Genomic DNA, 16,814 nt, shown 5'->3' with positions numbered 1-16,814 from the left:
CTAACTACCAGCTGCACTCTTGGGGAAAACTCAAGGCTCAGGTCATAGCTATTTGGTTTGGGATTAGCCAAACCCTAGACCCACCCAGAATGCCCCCAAATCACTCTCTTGAAGCCTCAGCCTTGGAACTTAGTTGGAAGGTTGTAATTGAAATCCAAAGTTTTCAGAGACTTTCTATATCCTCCCTTTTGTGCTTATCTCTCCATGTACACTGACATGTCTATTACAGAATCTCTTCATGTCTCTCATGGGGTCATTGTGGATTTCTGTGTTGAAAGAGATCTAGGTAGAAGGAAGGTGTGTAAGTAGGTTGAAAACTAAATATGAGTCAGTTTTGTGATGTGGCAGTCAAAAAAGCTATTGTGAACTTGAGAGAGTAATAGCTTTCAGAAATAGGGAGCTTAGAATCCCCCCTACCCATGACTGACTTTATCAGACTGTATCCGAAATAACTATGAGTATCTCTATTTAAGAAGAACATTTGTAAGCCTAGAGAAGAAAATACTCAGGGGAGACATGACACCTGTCTTCAAATATTTGAAGAGTTGGTATGTGGAAGATAGATTGGACTTGTTTTATTTGGCCCCAGAAGGCAAAAACAGGAGTAAGGAATAGTACTTGCAAAAATGCTAATTTAGGTTTGATGCCAGATGAAACGTCCTAATAAGGAGAACTATCCAAAAGTGGAATGGTTTGGTTAAAGATGTGATAGGCTCTTTCTTTCTTGGAGGTCTTCAGGCAGTTTGGAGGATTACTTATTGAGTATGTTGTACTGAGAATTCCTTTTTGTGTATAGGTTGGACTATACCTATAACATAAGTATACTCTACTATATAAGGTGTGTGTGTGAAATTTTACACAGTCCTGCCTTACTAAAATTCAATTCTTTTGCAAGTCATGACATCACTTACCCAATGTTATGGTCCTCTTTGAGAATAAAAGACAAAAGAATAAACAACTACTGACTGTGATTATGTGGTCTTTTGCATATATGATATTCTTTTCTTTTCTGTTTGTTTTTTTAATAAGTAATATTCAGCCAGAGACATATTCCACTTACAAGCTTTCCTACATCAAGTCTCAATGACATGTATAAGATTAATTTTTCCTTCTGTGTTACAATCTGTAGCTCCTCTTACTTTTTGATTCTATTTTGTTCATTTGTGTATAGTCATTTGAGACCCTGGATTTTACTTCTCAATCTGGTCATGGAATCTATGTTATTTTTAGTTGAATTTTTTGATATCCTATAGTTTTCTTTAAATGAGAGACTGTTATGAAACTATATCAATTTATTTTAACTATCCCTCCAAATCTACAATCTTTATACAATGGTGTCAAACTTAAATAGAAACAGGTGCAGGGTGCATATTGATTTCAAAAATGACATGTTAACATTATGTTTTACTGTATTTTTATTTATTTTACTAAATATTTTCCATTTTAATCTGGTTCAGGTTATACTCCAGAAAGTTTGCAGGCTACAATGTAATTCATCTACTATGTGATTTTTATGTAAACCACACTATAAATGTAGATATAATTCTATTCTAAAAATCTACCACTGACTTACTGATCTCTAGATATTATACTGAAACATGACTTCATCTTATAACTCAGCTTCTCCCTCTGAAAAATGTAATTGGTATTTGCTATTCACCTCATAGTATAAGAATTATATTATTGGAAGATAGCCATGAGGGGACAAGATACAAGCTATAATAAATAAATATCCATAAGAAATTTAAAGTTGGTAATTTAGAGCATGTAAAAATTGGGCACAAAAGTATTTTCATGCCCATGGAATTAAAGAACAAAACAGAAGCATCTACTTATCCAAACTGAAAAGATGACATATTTTTAATAAGCTTGACAACTAGAAAGAGCAAACTTCCTGGTAATCTTTGTAGGCTGAATCCCACTTAATTGAATCTCCCTTTACTGATCCAAATTTTCCCCAAAACCCACTTCTTCCACAAAGCCTTTATTAACTTCTCCAATCTTCATTTACTGCCCCCCTTTCCTGTTAAACTTCTGTTCTATTCAAATCTGTATTACAAAATCTAGTATTTCTTGTGAAATACTTGTGGGCAGTTACATGATGCACTGAATTGAGCCCCAGGCCTGCAGTCAGGAAGACCTGAGTTCAAATTTTGCCTCAGACACTTGCCATGTGACCCTGGGTAAGTCATTTAATTGTTTGCCTCAGTTTCCTCACTTGTAAAATGAGCTGGAGAAGGAAATGACAAGCCACTCCAGTATATCTGCCAAGAAAACTCCAAGAGTTAAATATGACTGAAACAAATAACAATAATAATGTGGAAAACTACAAAGCATCATAAAAATTTCAGTTTTCTCTATCCTCAACTAAACTGCAAACTACATAAAAACTAGGACCACATTTTTAACTATTTCTGTATTCTCTTCAACAAGGGTCAGCAATTCATGAGCCAAAGTCAGCCTGCAACCTGCTATGGTATAGTCAGTAAGTTAAATTTTTTTTTTTGTTAAAATGTATTCCCCTTTTGTAAAATTAGCAGAAGAAAAGGGCAAACTACGCCAGTATCTTTACCAAGAAAACCCCAGTCTGAAGAGTTAAACACAACTGAAAAACGACAACAAAATATCATTGTACCACTCTTAGCACATATAAGATGTCCTTTAGTTTGCAAAATCCTGCCCTCTTGCATTTCATTCAATAACACACATATGGTAGGTGTGACAATAAATAAATATTTAACTATTTGATTGTCCTTTCTGCAGCATGTACTGGGGAGAGTTCTGAGAGACAATGAGGAAGAATAAGTAAATGGCTTAGTCTTAGAATCAGGAAGACTAGACTTCAATTCTTCATTGTGACATACCAGCAGTGTGAACATGGCTAAGTAACTTAAGCTGTCAGGACACAAGGCTGCAAATCTCCATCAGAACTTGAATACCAGGACTTACCTATATTGAGGAAGTCACAGGTCTAAAGACCTAAATGAACTATGGAATATTGAGTGTACCTAAAGGTGATCACAACCTATGATGTTCTTCAGTGTGATGTCATGAAGCCTGTAATGCTTTTCAGGTAGAGAGGAAAACTGACAAAAGGTATACTAACATCTCATTTTAAGAATTTTCCAATCTTGTAATAACACCTTTCCCACCCATTCCCCTTTTCTCCTCAGAACAAGTCAAATGGACACCAAACAGTTCTTAATCTTGTACAACTATATGATTTCTCATTATAATTCCAACCTATTGCTAAGTTAATTTTAAATACACATGTCTCTAAAGAGAATGATATTAAGTGAACATGAATAATGTTCATGTTGAGAATCCATATAAACTCTTTATATAAGAAATAAGTGGGAAAAGAAAGAGGGGAAAGAATAAGCATTTTTATAGTATTTATTAGGTACCAGGCACTATATTAAGTGCCTTTATAACTATTATCTAATTTTCACAACAGCCCCTTGAGGTAGATACTGAGAAGATTATTTGAGAAGATTAAGGTACAGAGGTCAAGTGATATGCCCAGGTAGTCTAAGGCTAGATTTGAAATTAGTTACTCCTGACTCCAGGGCCTGAGCTCTATCCATTGTACCACCAATTGCCTCTGAGTACATATTAAAATTATAATCTTATTTGTCAATACAGAATACAATAATAACACAACATAATAACATATTTGCAGAAAGTGCCCAGACCTGTAATTTCATAAGTTTAGGAACTTAGTGTGGAAACTCCCTCCTCCAATATAGATTGGCAATTTATTTTTAACTTCGTGTTTTAGAGAGTTGCCCAGAGCACTGATAGTTTAAGTGACTAGCCCCACATTACAAAGTAAAATCACAGTACAGTATGTATCAGAATAAAACTGGAAACTATCTTTGGACTCCAAGGCCAGGATTCTATTTACTACTGCCTCTCCAATAATACAGTAATGATTTCCATAATAAAATGTTAAAAAAAAAAAAAGTAAAATACAAGAAGAGCACAATTTGACAAAACATCTAAGGCATATTTGTCAAAAGAGTAACATCATAATAATAACTTTCAATCCTCTGAAATTTAAGTGATTAATAAAGACTTCAATCATTACATTTTAGCAAACACTTTATGAGTTCTTGTCACCAAAAAATTTCTTACCTGGTCAACAGCCTTCTGTCACTGAATTTCTCTAGGCCTTAGCAAGGCTGGACCTTGGATGACAGACATATAGAGTCCAGTATTGGCCCGTAACTGTAATAATGAAAATAACAAAAATTTAAATTTATGGAGTAACTTAAAGTTTATAGAACACATTCTTCACAAATCCCTCTAAGTAGATTTTCTTCTTATTTTACAGATAAGGATATAAAGGTAACTCGTCCATTATCATACACTAGAAAGTACTAAGAACTGGTATATCACTCTGGCTCTTCTGATTACACATCCAGTCCTTTCTCCAACATACTACACTCTTTCTCAAAACTCTTCAGGTTTGACAATTTCTCCTTAGCTTGCATCACTTTCAAGAACCCAGAGTCACCTCCATGCCATTATGTGGTATTAGATAAGAGTTTTAATATGCTAGCCCTATGTTTCCAGGTTCATCTTGAATATTTCCACAAGGATGCACCACTAACACCTCAAATCCAACTTGTCAAACTGAATACATCATCTTCCTCTACTCTGCCTATTTCTGTTCACTGGCATTACTATTGTCCCAGTATTACAGGCTCATCCTTAATATCTCCCATATTTATCCTTTCAACAACCCAATAAAATGGGTATTATTTCTATTTGACGATTTGAGTAAACTGAAATCCTTTTGTTTCTACTTCAGCAATCTCTAATTTGGCTCTTCCTTTTCACTCCCATGGTGACCATCCTAGACCTTCCAAAAAGCCTCATTGTTTCTCTTTCTGCCTGCATTTCATCTCTAATCCATTTCTAACATCCCTACTTGAATCTTCTTCCAGAACCAATGATATGTCATCTCTATTCAAAATTTTTAGTGTCTGCCTAATGATTTCCCCTCAAAAGTATATACTTCTGAGTCTGGGATTTGATCATATGTCTCTAACCTATCTGCTTGGCCTTATCTCCTACTACTATTCACATAATCCATGTTTAGGCTAAAGTGAACTATTTAACTTCACCTCTTCCAGTCTTACTTGCTCTCTTCTGCCTCCTTACTGTCGCTCATGCTGTTTCCTTTGTCTGTACCCATATTTAGTATGTTTTCATTCATCATCTCCACCTTTTAGAATTCCCCTGTTTCCTTCAAAAGTTTTTTCAAGTGCTTTCTTCTACATAAAGTCTTCCAAATTTACCTTGTATTTTTTTTGTACACATTTATTTCTGTACATCTCCTCAGAAAGAATATAAAACTTCATGACTCACAGACTTTCATTTTTGTTTTTGCATCTTCAATACTTAAAACAGTGTCTGATGAACTTATTGATCAATTATCATGTGCCAACGAGGTATCTCATTTTCCTTTGAATCATAATTACTTGTATATCTGTCCTCACCCCAAGTTCTCACTAAATTGAAAATCCCTATTGTAATTATCACTAGAATCTAGCACATAATAGATGCTGAAGAAACAGTTCATTATTTGGGCAGATTTGTTCAATAGAGCAAAATACAATATATCCATGCCTTGATCATGTGCAATTCATCCTTTCCATGTCTTCCCATAAATCTCTCACCAGGTTGGGAGTTTTCCTCTAGGTCGCTCTTTCTCCCCCTCCCCCCAACAAAGATTTACTGATATTTCTTGTGTATAAAACCCTCTGCTAGTGCTAGTTATGAAGGGAGATATGATAACCTTTACTTAAGAACAATGACAGGTATTACTAGTACATGACGAGCCTTGAAAGCCAGACAAAGATTTCCAGATTCAATGCTGTAGTCAATAGTCCCCATTATTTAAATAACAGTTTTCTGAAAAGATATGTAATGTGATGAAAGTGGTGCTTGAGAGTGAACAAATTAATGGATGATTTCCCGATGGATGGGGAAAATATTAATGATGGGCAGCATCTAGAAAGTGATGGCAAATTTTTTGATGTTATATTTACATACATGGTAAAAACTCTACAGTATTGTGCAATGGTAACAGTTCACATATGTGCAGTTGTTCAAGGTTGACAGAGAATTTTCCTCACAACAACCCTCAGGGGTAGAGAATTTAAATATCATTATTCCCAAATGAGCTGAAGCAGGAGATCATTATATACCTCAACAACAATACCGTATGAGTATGTATTCTGATAGAAGTGGATTTCTTCGACAAAGAGAAGATCTAACTCAGTTCCAACTGATCAATGATGGACAGAAGCAGCTACACCCAGAGAAGAAACACTGGGAAATAAGTGTAAACTGTTTATATTTTTGGTTTACTTCCCAGGTTATTTTTACCTTCTGAATCCAACTCTTCCTGTGCAACAAGAAAACTGTTTGGTTCTGCACACACACACACACACACACACACACACACACACACACACATATATATATTGTATCTAGGATATACTATAACGTATTTAACATGTATAAGACTGCTTGCCATCTAGGGGAGGAGGTGGAGGGAGGGAAGGGAAAAGTAGGAACAGAAGTGAGTGCAAGGGATAATGTTGTAAGAAATTACCCATGCATATGTTCTGTCAATAAAAAGTTTTAATAAAAAATTATTATTCCCAGTTCTTGATATCTTGACATTACTTAACTATTAATGGAAAACTCCACTAGCTCCCTCACTTTCACTACATGACTGGTTCACATTTTTTTTTTATGGATTAAAAACATCCTTTACACTGCTCCCCCTCCATGATTCCTCATCATCAGAATCTATAGTATAGTCATTCACTGAAAGCATCTTCATCACACTTTGAATAGGGGACAATTTAATTCTACCTATATTGTGGTATTCAAAAACTCACAGTCACATAACATTACTGAAAAAACTATATAGTTAAAGAGATAAACTTTCATTTCAATGAGAAGTTTGGATTCATTAAAAGCAATATGTAATTTCCCAAAGGCACCAATTTTGTTGAATTGAATTTATTGAATGAAATATAGAGTATATAATTTACTTAGATATATATTTTGGCCCCACATTTACCATCCTAGGCTATCAAGGGAAGTCACAGCAAAATTCCATTTATCCAGACATTTAGAAATTTGAACCGTTTAGAAGAGATGAAACCTGAATTTCATAAGAACTCAAATTTATCCAGCAATATAAGATTTATAAAATATCAAGAAAAAAAGCTGTCACAAAAACTGTCATCTGCATTTCTATCTAGTGAAAGCATAAAATCTCTATAAGCAGACTATATATGACCAATATCATCAGAAATTTGATTATTAGAAAATTAAGGAATATTATTGGCTTGCCTTGGTAGCAAAAGTTTGGGAAATTAAGGGTAAAACAGGCTAATTTTTATTCACACAATATTAAAAAGCAAATAATATATTAATGCTAAAGCTTTGTTTATCTGATATCACTGGGGGCAACATGGCTAAACTTGAAATCAGGTGATCTGAGGGGATTCAATGTCTACTTTAGACACTTACTAGTCATGTCATGATGAGCAAGTAACAGCCTTTCAAGCCCCTCATTTCCTCACCTATAAAATGTAATTAATATTAATTACACCATACGCATCTCACAAGTTTCTTGTCAGTGTCAAGTAAAATCATACACAAAGTACTTAGCAAAACACTGAATACATCAGTGAAATGGTATTTTCATAGATGGGAGCATTTCCTACAAAGATGTAAATTGCAATCCATTTGGAGATGTTTATTCTTTGTAACTCTTGCCTATATCCTCTCAAAAGTTCACCTCAATGGGGTTTACCAAAAACCTTCTTTGAATATTTTTCACATTGTATAGGTTATAGTAGAGATGCTTATTAATTATCCTTTACACTTCCCAAATCCCAGAATGGATTTCTTTCACTGCCTCTCCTACATAATTCCCTGTTTATAACCAGTTCAAAATAATTACTATTATTATGGTTCCCTTTTCTAACAAAGGTTAATTTAGAATTATTAACTTTTTCATTAATCTTCTAAATCCTGTCAACATTTATACAGAAGTTAGCTACTTTATTACTTTTGGTGCCTATTTAGATTTAACATGTGCATTTAACTGCATTTTAAAAAGTGAATGTCCAAAGTAAACAGACACATATGTATGTATGTATGTATGTATGTATGTATGTATGCATTTTTAACCCCATGCTATGCATTGGCAGAGAGGAAGGAAGACATCAAAACTTATGGGAAAGTGAACAAAATACAATTTATCTTCTTGACTTTTATCTGCTGCTTTAAGACCATATCAGGGAAGGTAAATATTGTGGCTGGTGCCACATGGAAAATGAAGGGAAATATAATACCACCAGAAAAAGAGGGTGGTGCTAGATTTTGAATGAAAGCCCTCAGTGGCAGCCTGAGGAATTGGAACTTGATTCTGCGAGAGATTGGGAGCCACTGAAAAGTTCTTTGTGCTGTAAATGATGTAAGCGGAGCTGCACAAAAGGAATATTATTATCTGTAAGAAGTATGAATGGTGGACAGGAGAATGGAGATACCAGAGACCTAGACAACATTCAGGAGGTTATTACAATGGTGATAATAGGCCTCAGTAGGGTAGGAGCAATTGGAATAAGAAAAAGGATATATAAGTGAGAAATATTGCAGAGGTGAATCAATTGAACTTGGCAATTAATTAGAATGAAGTTTAAAAAAATTTTTTTAAATGAATTTCTCTTTCCTTCTCCTACATTGGGTTTGTTTCCATTGTGTTGAACAGAGTTCCTAAATCTTTCAAAGTTGTTTGTCTTTACAGTATGGTTGTTTTTATAAATTGTTCTCCTGGTTCTATTCATTTTACATTGCAGTAGTTCATATAAGCCTTCTCTGCCTTGTTTTTAAATGATTAGTTTTTAACAAATAAAAACATTTATTAAACATTTATTGTGTTCAACAAATAGTCTTTGGAGGCTAGTGAGGTAGAGAGAATTCTTTTACTTCCAGTCTGAAGAGCTAAGCTACTGTGCTGACCTGGTAGGTATTTATTCTTTCTTTTCCCTGAGTCACTTAAGTCTTCTACTATTAGTTGGATTTGTTTTTTTCATATCCAATATACTGAAGCTTTTTCTTTTATTATAAACACAATGGTCTTTTTTTCTCTTTTGTTTTTTTGTTTCTCTGGTCTCCATTAGCTTTTCTCAGCACTTAGCGCAGTACCTTTGTAGGCATTGTAGGCACTTAATAAATATTTGTTAACTGACTGGTTTCCCACCTCCTTTTCCCTCTTTTTTTTCTATTCCTTCTCTGATCTTGTACTCCTGGATTTTGATGCCAGATTTGACAGTAATAAAAACAAGTATTTTTTGAGTACTTCATATTTGCTTAGGGCTGTATTGGAAGTGATGGAGCTGGTCAGTCTAAGGGTAAACAGTCCTATAGACTTCAAAGACTATTAGAGGCATTAACATTGCTAAGAAATACAATAAAATAATCAAGGTTCAAAATGGCATGTCCAAAACATACACAAAGCTTAAATTATGTTCATCATACTTTAATAAGGTTTGGGAAACACCTGTTAATATTTTTTTAATTATTTATTTTTAACATTGATTTTTAAAGTTTTTTGGTTTGAATTCTCTTACTCCTTCCCTCCTGCCCTTTTCAGACAAGAGGAGGCAAGAAATGTGATATCAAGTGTACTGTGAAATTACGCAAAACATATTTACATATTAGCTATATTGCAAAAAACAAAAATAAACAAAGCAAGAAAAAAAAATGAAAAAGTATGTCTCAATTTTCAATCAGACTCCTTCAGTTCTTTCTCTGGAAGTAGATAGTATTTTTCTTCAGAATTGCCTTGAATCACTGTATTGAAGAAAATAGCTAAGTCAGTTACAGTTGATCATTATACAATATTGCTATTGCTATGTATAGTGTTTTCCTGGTTCTGCTCATTTCACATTAGTTCATATAAGTTTTTCCAGGTTTTTCTGAAACCATTCTACTTGACATTTCTTATAGTACATCAAAATCACATACCACAACTTGTTCAGCTATTCCCCAATTAATGAGCATCTGTCAATTTCTGATTCTTTGCCACCACAAAAATAGCTATTATAAATATTTTCATATATTTAGGTTATTTTCTTTTTCTCTTATTTCTTTGCTAGATTAAAGGGCATGCAGAATTTTATGGCCCTTTGGTCAAAGTTCCAAATTTCTCTCCAAAATAATTATACACAGCTCCACCAACAGTGTATTAGTGTACAATCTTCCCACATCTTCTCAACATATGTCATTTTCCTTTTCTGTCATGTTAGTCAATCTGATGGGTGTGAGATAGTATCTCAGAGTTGTTTTCATTTGCATTTTTCTATCAAAAGTAATTGAGAACAATTTTCATGTAATTATAGATAGCTTTGATTTCTTTTTCTGAAAATTGCCTCTTCATATTCATTGACCATTTATCAATTGAGGAATGACATATTTTTACAAAGCTGACGCAGTTCTCTCTATATTTGAGAAATGAGGCATTTTGATAGTTTTTTAAGATGATTTTAAATTGTTCACCAATGTGTTTTTTAAATAGTTTAAAGAATAAATCTTCTAGTTAGGAGGAAAATTACTTTAAATCACAAGAAATTATCACCACTGTAAACCTTCCCAAGGCATATGACTATAAAACAAAATAATGAGTAGAAAAACAAGATTAAACACAAGACTCCTTTAAATCCCTAATGGTGCTGGCATAGTTAATTTACATATACTTAAGTCATTTATCATTATTTTTCAAACTTAAGTAATGCTATTACTATATATAATATTCTTATGGTTCTGTTAGAATCTTTTCCAGTGAGTCCCGTATTTTCATTATGTGACCAAGTTTCAGCTTTAGTATTCCACCTTCTTATGAATAGTCTGAATTGATTTCTTTAGGTTTTGATTGGATCTACTTACTGTTTAAGAGACTCTCAGAAGTTTTTTCTTACATACAATTTGAAAGCATTGATTCTTTGGTACTCAGCTTTTTTATATTCCAATTCTCACAACTACATATTGCTACTAGAAAAACCACTATATGGATCTTTGTCAACAAGGTGATGTCTCTACTTTTCCATATTTGCCATAGTCTTTCTCCAAGTAGCATACATTTTTTAATTTCATGGTTGTAGCTACTATCTGTAGGAATTTTTGAGCCTAAGAACATACAGTTTGACACTGCTTACATTTTGTCTCTCTCTATTTGCCAGAAGTGATGGGACAAGTTATCCAGATCTTATTTTTTTTTTATGTTAAACTTTAAGTCAGCTTTTACACTTTCCTTTTTCACAAAAGGCTTCTTAATTCTTTACTTTCTGCCACCAGAAGGGCAACATAAATGAGATTTTTGACATTTCTCTCATAAATCTCAATCTTAGCTTTTGATTTGTTCAGTCTGACATTTCCCATAATATACCCTGTATATAAGTTAAATAAATTAACAATATACAGTCTTGTCTAATTCCTTTTCCAATCTTAAACCAATCAATTATTCTGTGTTCAGTTTTGTTACTTCTTGGCCTAACAGATTCCTCAGGAGGCAAGCAAAATAATCTGGTATTCCAAATTCTTTGAGGACCTGCTATATTTTTTGCCATGATATACATAGACAAAGGCTTTGGTGTAGTCAATGAAGTAGACGTAGGTTTTCTGGAACTCCTTTTCTTTCTTCACAATCCAACAAATGTGGGCAATTTGGTCTCTAGTTCCTTGATCTCTTCAAAAGCTAGCTTGCTCTTATGGTAATTATTGGTTCACATATTGCTGAAGCCTAGCTAATAGAATCTTAAGCACATAGTTCCAATAGTGTGAAATGAGGACAATTGTTTAAGAATTTGAACATTCTTTGGCATGTTTGTAAACATATTTTCCAAGCCATTGGTCACTGTTTAGAGTACTTTTACCTAAGAATATGCCCACCTGACATAATTATTTTTAGCAACCCTTCTCTCCATCTGCTCAAGCTCCATTATGTTCTTCCACACCCAATAATAATCATGGATTTTTTAAAAATCATACTTTATTATTTCTAATTTATTTACTAAATTTCAAAAAAAAAATTGATTGATTTTGCTAATATTTTTCTCTTGTTTCTGTCCTTTAAAATATTCTTTGTTCTAAATTATGGCTCTCTGGGAGGAGGAGCAATACTGGAAGAAATATTAAAAATGTTAAAAATTTAGCAAAAAATTTTAAAAAGTAAAAGCAAATCAAAAATCATCTTTACTAAAAATTATAACTACCTGTATTAATTTTCAATTTAATATACATGCTTTTATGTGTAAACCAAATATATACACTATAGAACAAAGCCAAAAAATTCATTAGAACTGTATCCCCTAAACTCCCTAAAATCTATTCCTACTCTCCACCCCACTCCACTCAATGGAAAAAAGTTTTTTTCTATGACTTGGAAATTTTCAGGTATTTTCCATTGTCTGTTCAGAATCCATTATATTCTAATATAGTCTCACTTTCTTTAACATGTTGTTTTATACCTGCCCATACTGAAGCTCATATGTCATTTTTTTCCTGCCCACTTAAAAACCGGAAGCTTTCCTGGTAGTTTATTCTCCATCATCTGCCTTTTTTTTTTTAAAAAGAGTTTAGTATATATTTTTTAAAAATCTAGAAATTTTACTGAATGTTCCTCCTCATGAAATTATTAATTAAATGCTTATTAAGGCCAGATCTAGCAACTAAACTAATTTTTCCAACTCTAGGCAAATATTTTACAAGAAAATTCCAACCAGAAAAATCTGTTATTCTAGATAGCTAAAGTGAAATAATTAAGATAGATTAACAAACAAAAACAACATCAAATCCATTTAAACAAACTATAAAGGTAGCTATTTATCCTTTGGGGAAAGGATACTTTTCCTTTGCGAAACAGTTATCAAAAACTTTTTAGAAAGAAAAAGAACTTTATTTTACTATACCTGAAGTACATATTTATTTTAATGCTGTATATTTATATACCATTAGTGTGGGATAGCCCAAGAAGAAATTAGACTAGTTAAAAATTTAAAAAAAAATTGTAGGTGGGTAAAACTTAGATACTATTTGTAAATCCAATTTAGATACAGAATCTAAGAGAAAGATCATTTGATTTGGCTCACGAGATTATCCTAATATTTTTCCACAACCCAGAAAGTACTTTTTAATGCCATGGTCATTAAAAATTATGCAATTAATGTAACTGTTACCAAAATCTTTGTGTAAGCCCAAACACCATCTCTCACCTTGATCATGATAACCTTATCTTTGCCATTCTAAGATCACTGCCCCATTATAGATTTATGGTGTGATGACTCTAAAATCATCTTCCTAGCCTTACACTTTAAGAATAATTTCCTCCATCACTTAATGAATCAGGTTCCTATCTTTATCATATCTATCCCAGACTACTTTGTCCATTTCCTCAACTAATTTGAGAGGCTGGCCCAAAGATCTTTTATATTGGGTGCCTCACTATCATCTACAAATTTTTCCATGTGAATAAAAAACACCTGCCTCCTTTCTCCTGCCTCTTTTAATTGAAGCAGCAATTTTATATCTCTTCTGAACAAGACTGGATTAGGCATTAAGGTTAATAAGAAATACTCTGAAACATCAAAGAATTTAGCAAACTTTCCTTATCATTAAATAATTCCTGAAATCTCTCCTCCTCTAAGTAATCTTTCCAGATTGATCAGAGGATGACAATTTCTCTTACATCATATGATTCCAGATTCAGAGGCCACTGAATCCAACCACTTCATTTTAGAAACTAGGAATCAAAGGCCCAGAGAAGTTTACTTGTCCTTTCTTTGTAGTCCTAAAAGGTACTTATATTGGTCATATGTAATATACAAAGTTATAAATGCAACATAGATAAATGGAAAAAATTATAATGTTAGCTAAGAAAAACCGCCTTCATCATCTGGTCAACAATATAGTACATATTAAGGCTTTTCTGGAATAGGTAAAACAAATTCTTTTGAAGGAGAAAATCTTTAAAACATTTGTGCATCAAGATCCTTGTTTGTTTAGCAGTATTTCATGAATATGATGATGCCCAAGTTTAGTAACAACATTATAACAATAACTAGACAAATAATGTTGAATAGCCTTATTTTATAATTTTAACATTTCCTAAAATGTTCTATTGACAATTTATGTTTGTTTTAAACACTAATTATTTAAGAAAGATGATTCTTTGGTTATTTAAGCTGTTGTTTTTAAGTTCCAGGTTCAGGCAGACATATGTCACATAGTCACTAATACATTTAAAAAATATGTCAAACAGCATGAAAATTTCCACATTGCACTCCAAAATAGTTACAACAAAAAAAATACAGAGATTAGGTGATGTAGCTTTGGAATCAAAAAAACATTTTTTCTTGTTATTGTTACAAAAAAAATATAATGGAATACTTTTTGTAAATGAAATAAAAACTCAAAGTACTACTACCTCTGGGTAGCAGAATGTGTTGAAACATGGTTTAAATGGAAACAAAGTAGTAAAAGAAAAAACTGGAGCTGGGGGAGAAGTAGAAATCAATATTGTTTTCTTAGAGCAATGAACTCCAAGATAGAAGGTTACCTGACTCCAGAGAGAGGAGAGAGAAGGAAAGAGAGAGGGAAAGACCGAGGGAGAGAGGGGAGAGGGGGGAAAGGGAAGAGGGAGAGACAAATCAACTGAAGAAAGGGAAATAACATCAAATTCTATGCTCTTCTGATAGACAATCACAGAACTTCTCTCCAACATAATTGCTACTACACTCTCCCCCATTCTACTAATTCCCTCCATATAACCTGGCAGTCTTAGGGACAATATAAATGTTTATTCCCTTCTTCCTTTTCTAATTCCAGCTCCTATCCTCTCCCTTCAAGGCTGGCTATTGACCTCTCATAAGCACTTAAGGCAGTTATAACCATAATTTATTGCTATTCACAGCAGCTGCACAGAGACCATTGGAGAAATTCCATCCTACTTCCGCCACCCCAGATCACTTTATAACTGCTGAAATGTTCCCCTGGGAAAGGGGGGCTTCACAATGGGGACAGTGACTGGTAAATAAGATACTCGTCTTCTCTTTTTTTATTTGGGTGGGACAGAGTGAGTACACACTGGATGAGAAGGCATGGACAACAGTTTCATTATCTTTCCTTTTCTAGACCTACCCATCTTCTAAATTTCCTTATTCTAATTAGAACATCCTTCAAGTCACCTAAGTCGACACAACCCCCACATTATCCTCAGCTCTTCACTTTCTCTCACTTCACAGCCACATATCCAATCAGTTGCCAGATCTTGTCAGTTCTACCTCCACATGTTTCAATCTGTTCTCTTTCCTCTACTATGACAGCCATCATCCTAAATCAGAACCTCATCATTCTTGCTCAAACTACTGCAATAGCTTTCCTAATTAAGTTCAGTCTGATTACGTCATTCCTCTACATAATAAATGGTCTTCTTCCTGAACAAAAGATGGACAACATATCTCAGATCAGATATTATTTCATTATTAGCTCATCCTTTTAAAGTCATTTTAATATAAGTTTTAAAATATACTTAATATTACAGTATTATATTAGTATACAACAGTAATATATATAATTTATAAATAGACATTTTTTATATTGCTATTAAAAAAAAGTTTACAGACTACTGCTTTAAAGGAGCTGATTAATGGCAGCACTTTGACTGAACATTAATCCAGTACAAATAATGAGTAGTCTGGACCAAGATAGAAAAATCCACATTACTAGAGAATTTCATTTAAAAACATCTATAAGAAGGCAGCTAGGTGACACAGTGGATAGAGCACAGCCCTGAAGTCAGGAGGACCTGAGTTCAAATATGGCCTCAGACACTTAATATTTCCTAGCTGTGTGACCCTGGGCAAGTCAAGTAATTCCAACTGCCTCAGGAAAGAAAGAAAGAGAGAAAGAGAGAGAGAAAGAGAGAGAGAAAGAGAGAGAGAAAGAGAGAGAGAAAAAGAGAGAAAGAGAGAAAGAGAGAAAGAGAGAAAGAGAGAAAGAGAGAAAGAGAGAAAGAGAGAAAGAAAGAAAGAAAGAAAGAAAGAAAGAAAGAAAGAAAGAAAGAAAGAAAGAAAGAAAGAAAGAAAGAAAGAAAGGGAAAAGAAGGGAAGGAGGGAGAGAAGGAGGAAGGAAGGAAGGAAATGTAAAACCATCTATAATTATGTGGCTCAGTGGATAGAGGACTGGACTTGGAGTCAGAAAGACCTGAATTCAGATCCAACCTTAAAATATTTATTAGTTGCATGACTAGTTGCCAAGTCACAACCTGTCTGCCAGAGCAATCATAAAATGAAAATGACAAAGTATGGTGAGAAAAAAAAGGAAATAATACATGTAAAGCCCTTTGCAAATCTTAGTTTATATGCTTAGTTATCTGTTATTATGCTAAATAAAAGCATAAATAAGATAAGCTTTTAAAGAGAGACAGAATTTTCAGTGACAAGGCAGGATGGGGACGGGGATAGTTGGAACAAAGATGAGAAAAACAAGGGGTAGCAAATTGAGGGAATTTAATATAATCATTGAGTTTTTGAAGGGGATTAGTAGGAAATGACACAGGTGAAGCTTGATTGTGGAGTCCTATTGAACTATACTTTAGCAAGTTTGGGGAGTGGAGAACGTACATGTTAGAATTTTTTATTTGTTCTCCTTTACACATAGATTTTATTTTTCTCTTGAATTAAAACCTTTTTTGTATCACAATAATCCCATTTTGGTTCAAT

General features: G+C 33.5%; 1 protein-coding gene across 6 annotated transcripts in view; it reads right to left on the bottom strand.

Moving 5' to 3' along the window:
* Positions 1-16,814, bottom strand: part of WASF1 (WASP family member 1) — a 123,809-nt gene that overhangs the window by 54,362 nt on the left and 52,633 nt on the right. For all 6 annotated transcript variants that reach the window (XM_031964412.1, XM_031964417.1, XM_031964416.1 and 3 more), the window contains exon 2: positions 4,138-4,230. The gene's annotated coding sequence lies outside the window, so the exon portion shown is untranslated. The remainder of the gene's footprint in view (positions 1-4,137; positions 4,231-16,814) is intronic.

This window comes from Sarcophilus harrisii, chromosome 4, assembly GCF_902635505.1.
Source record: "Sarcophilus harrisii chromosome 4, mSarHar1.11, whole genome shotgun sequence".
In the NCBI taxonomy this organism is placed as follows: Eukaryota; Metazoa; Chordata; class Mammalia; order Dasyuromorphia; family Dasyuridae; genus Sarcophilus; species Sarcophilus harrisii.
This window is presented reverse-complemented; position numbering and strand designations above follow the sequence as displayed.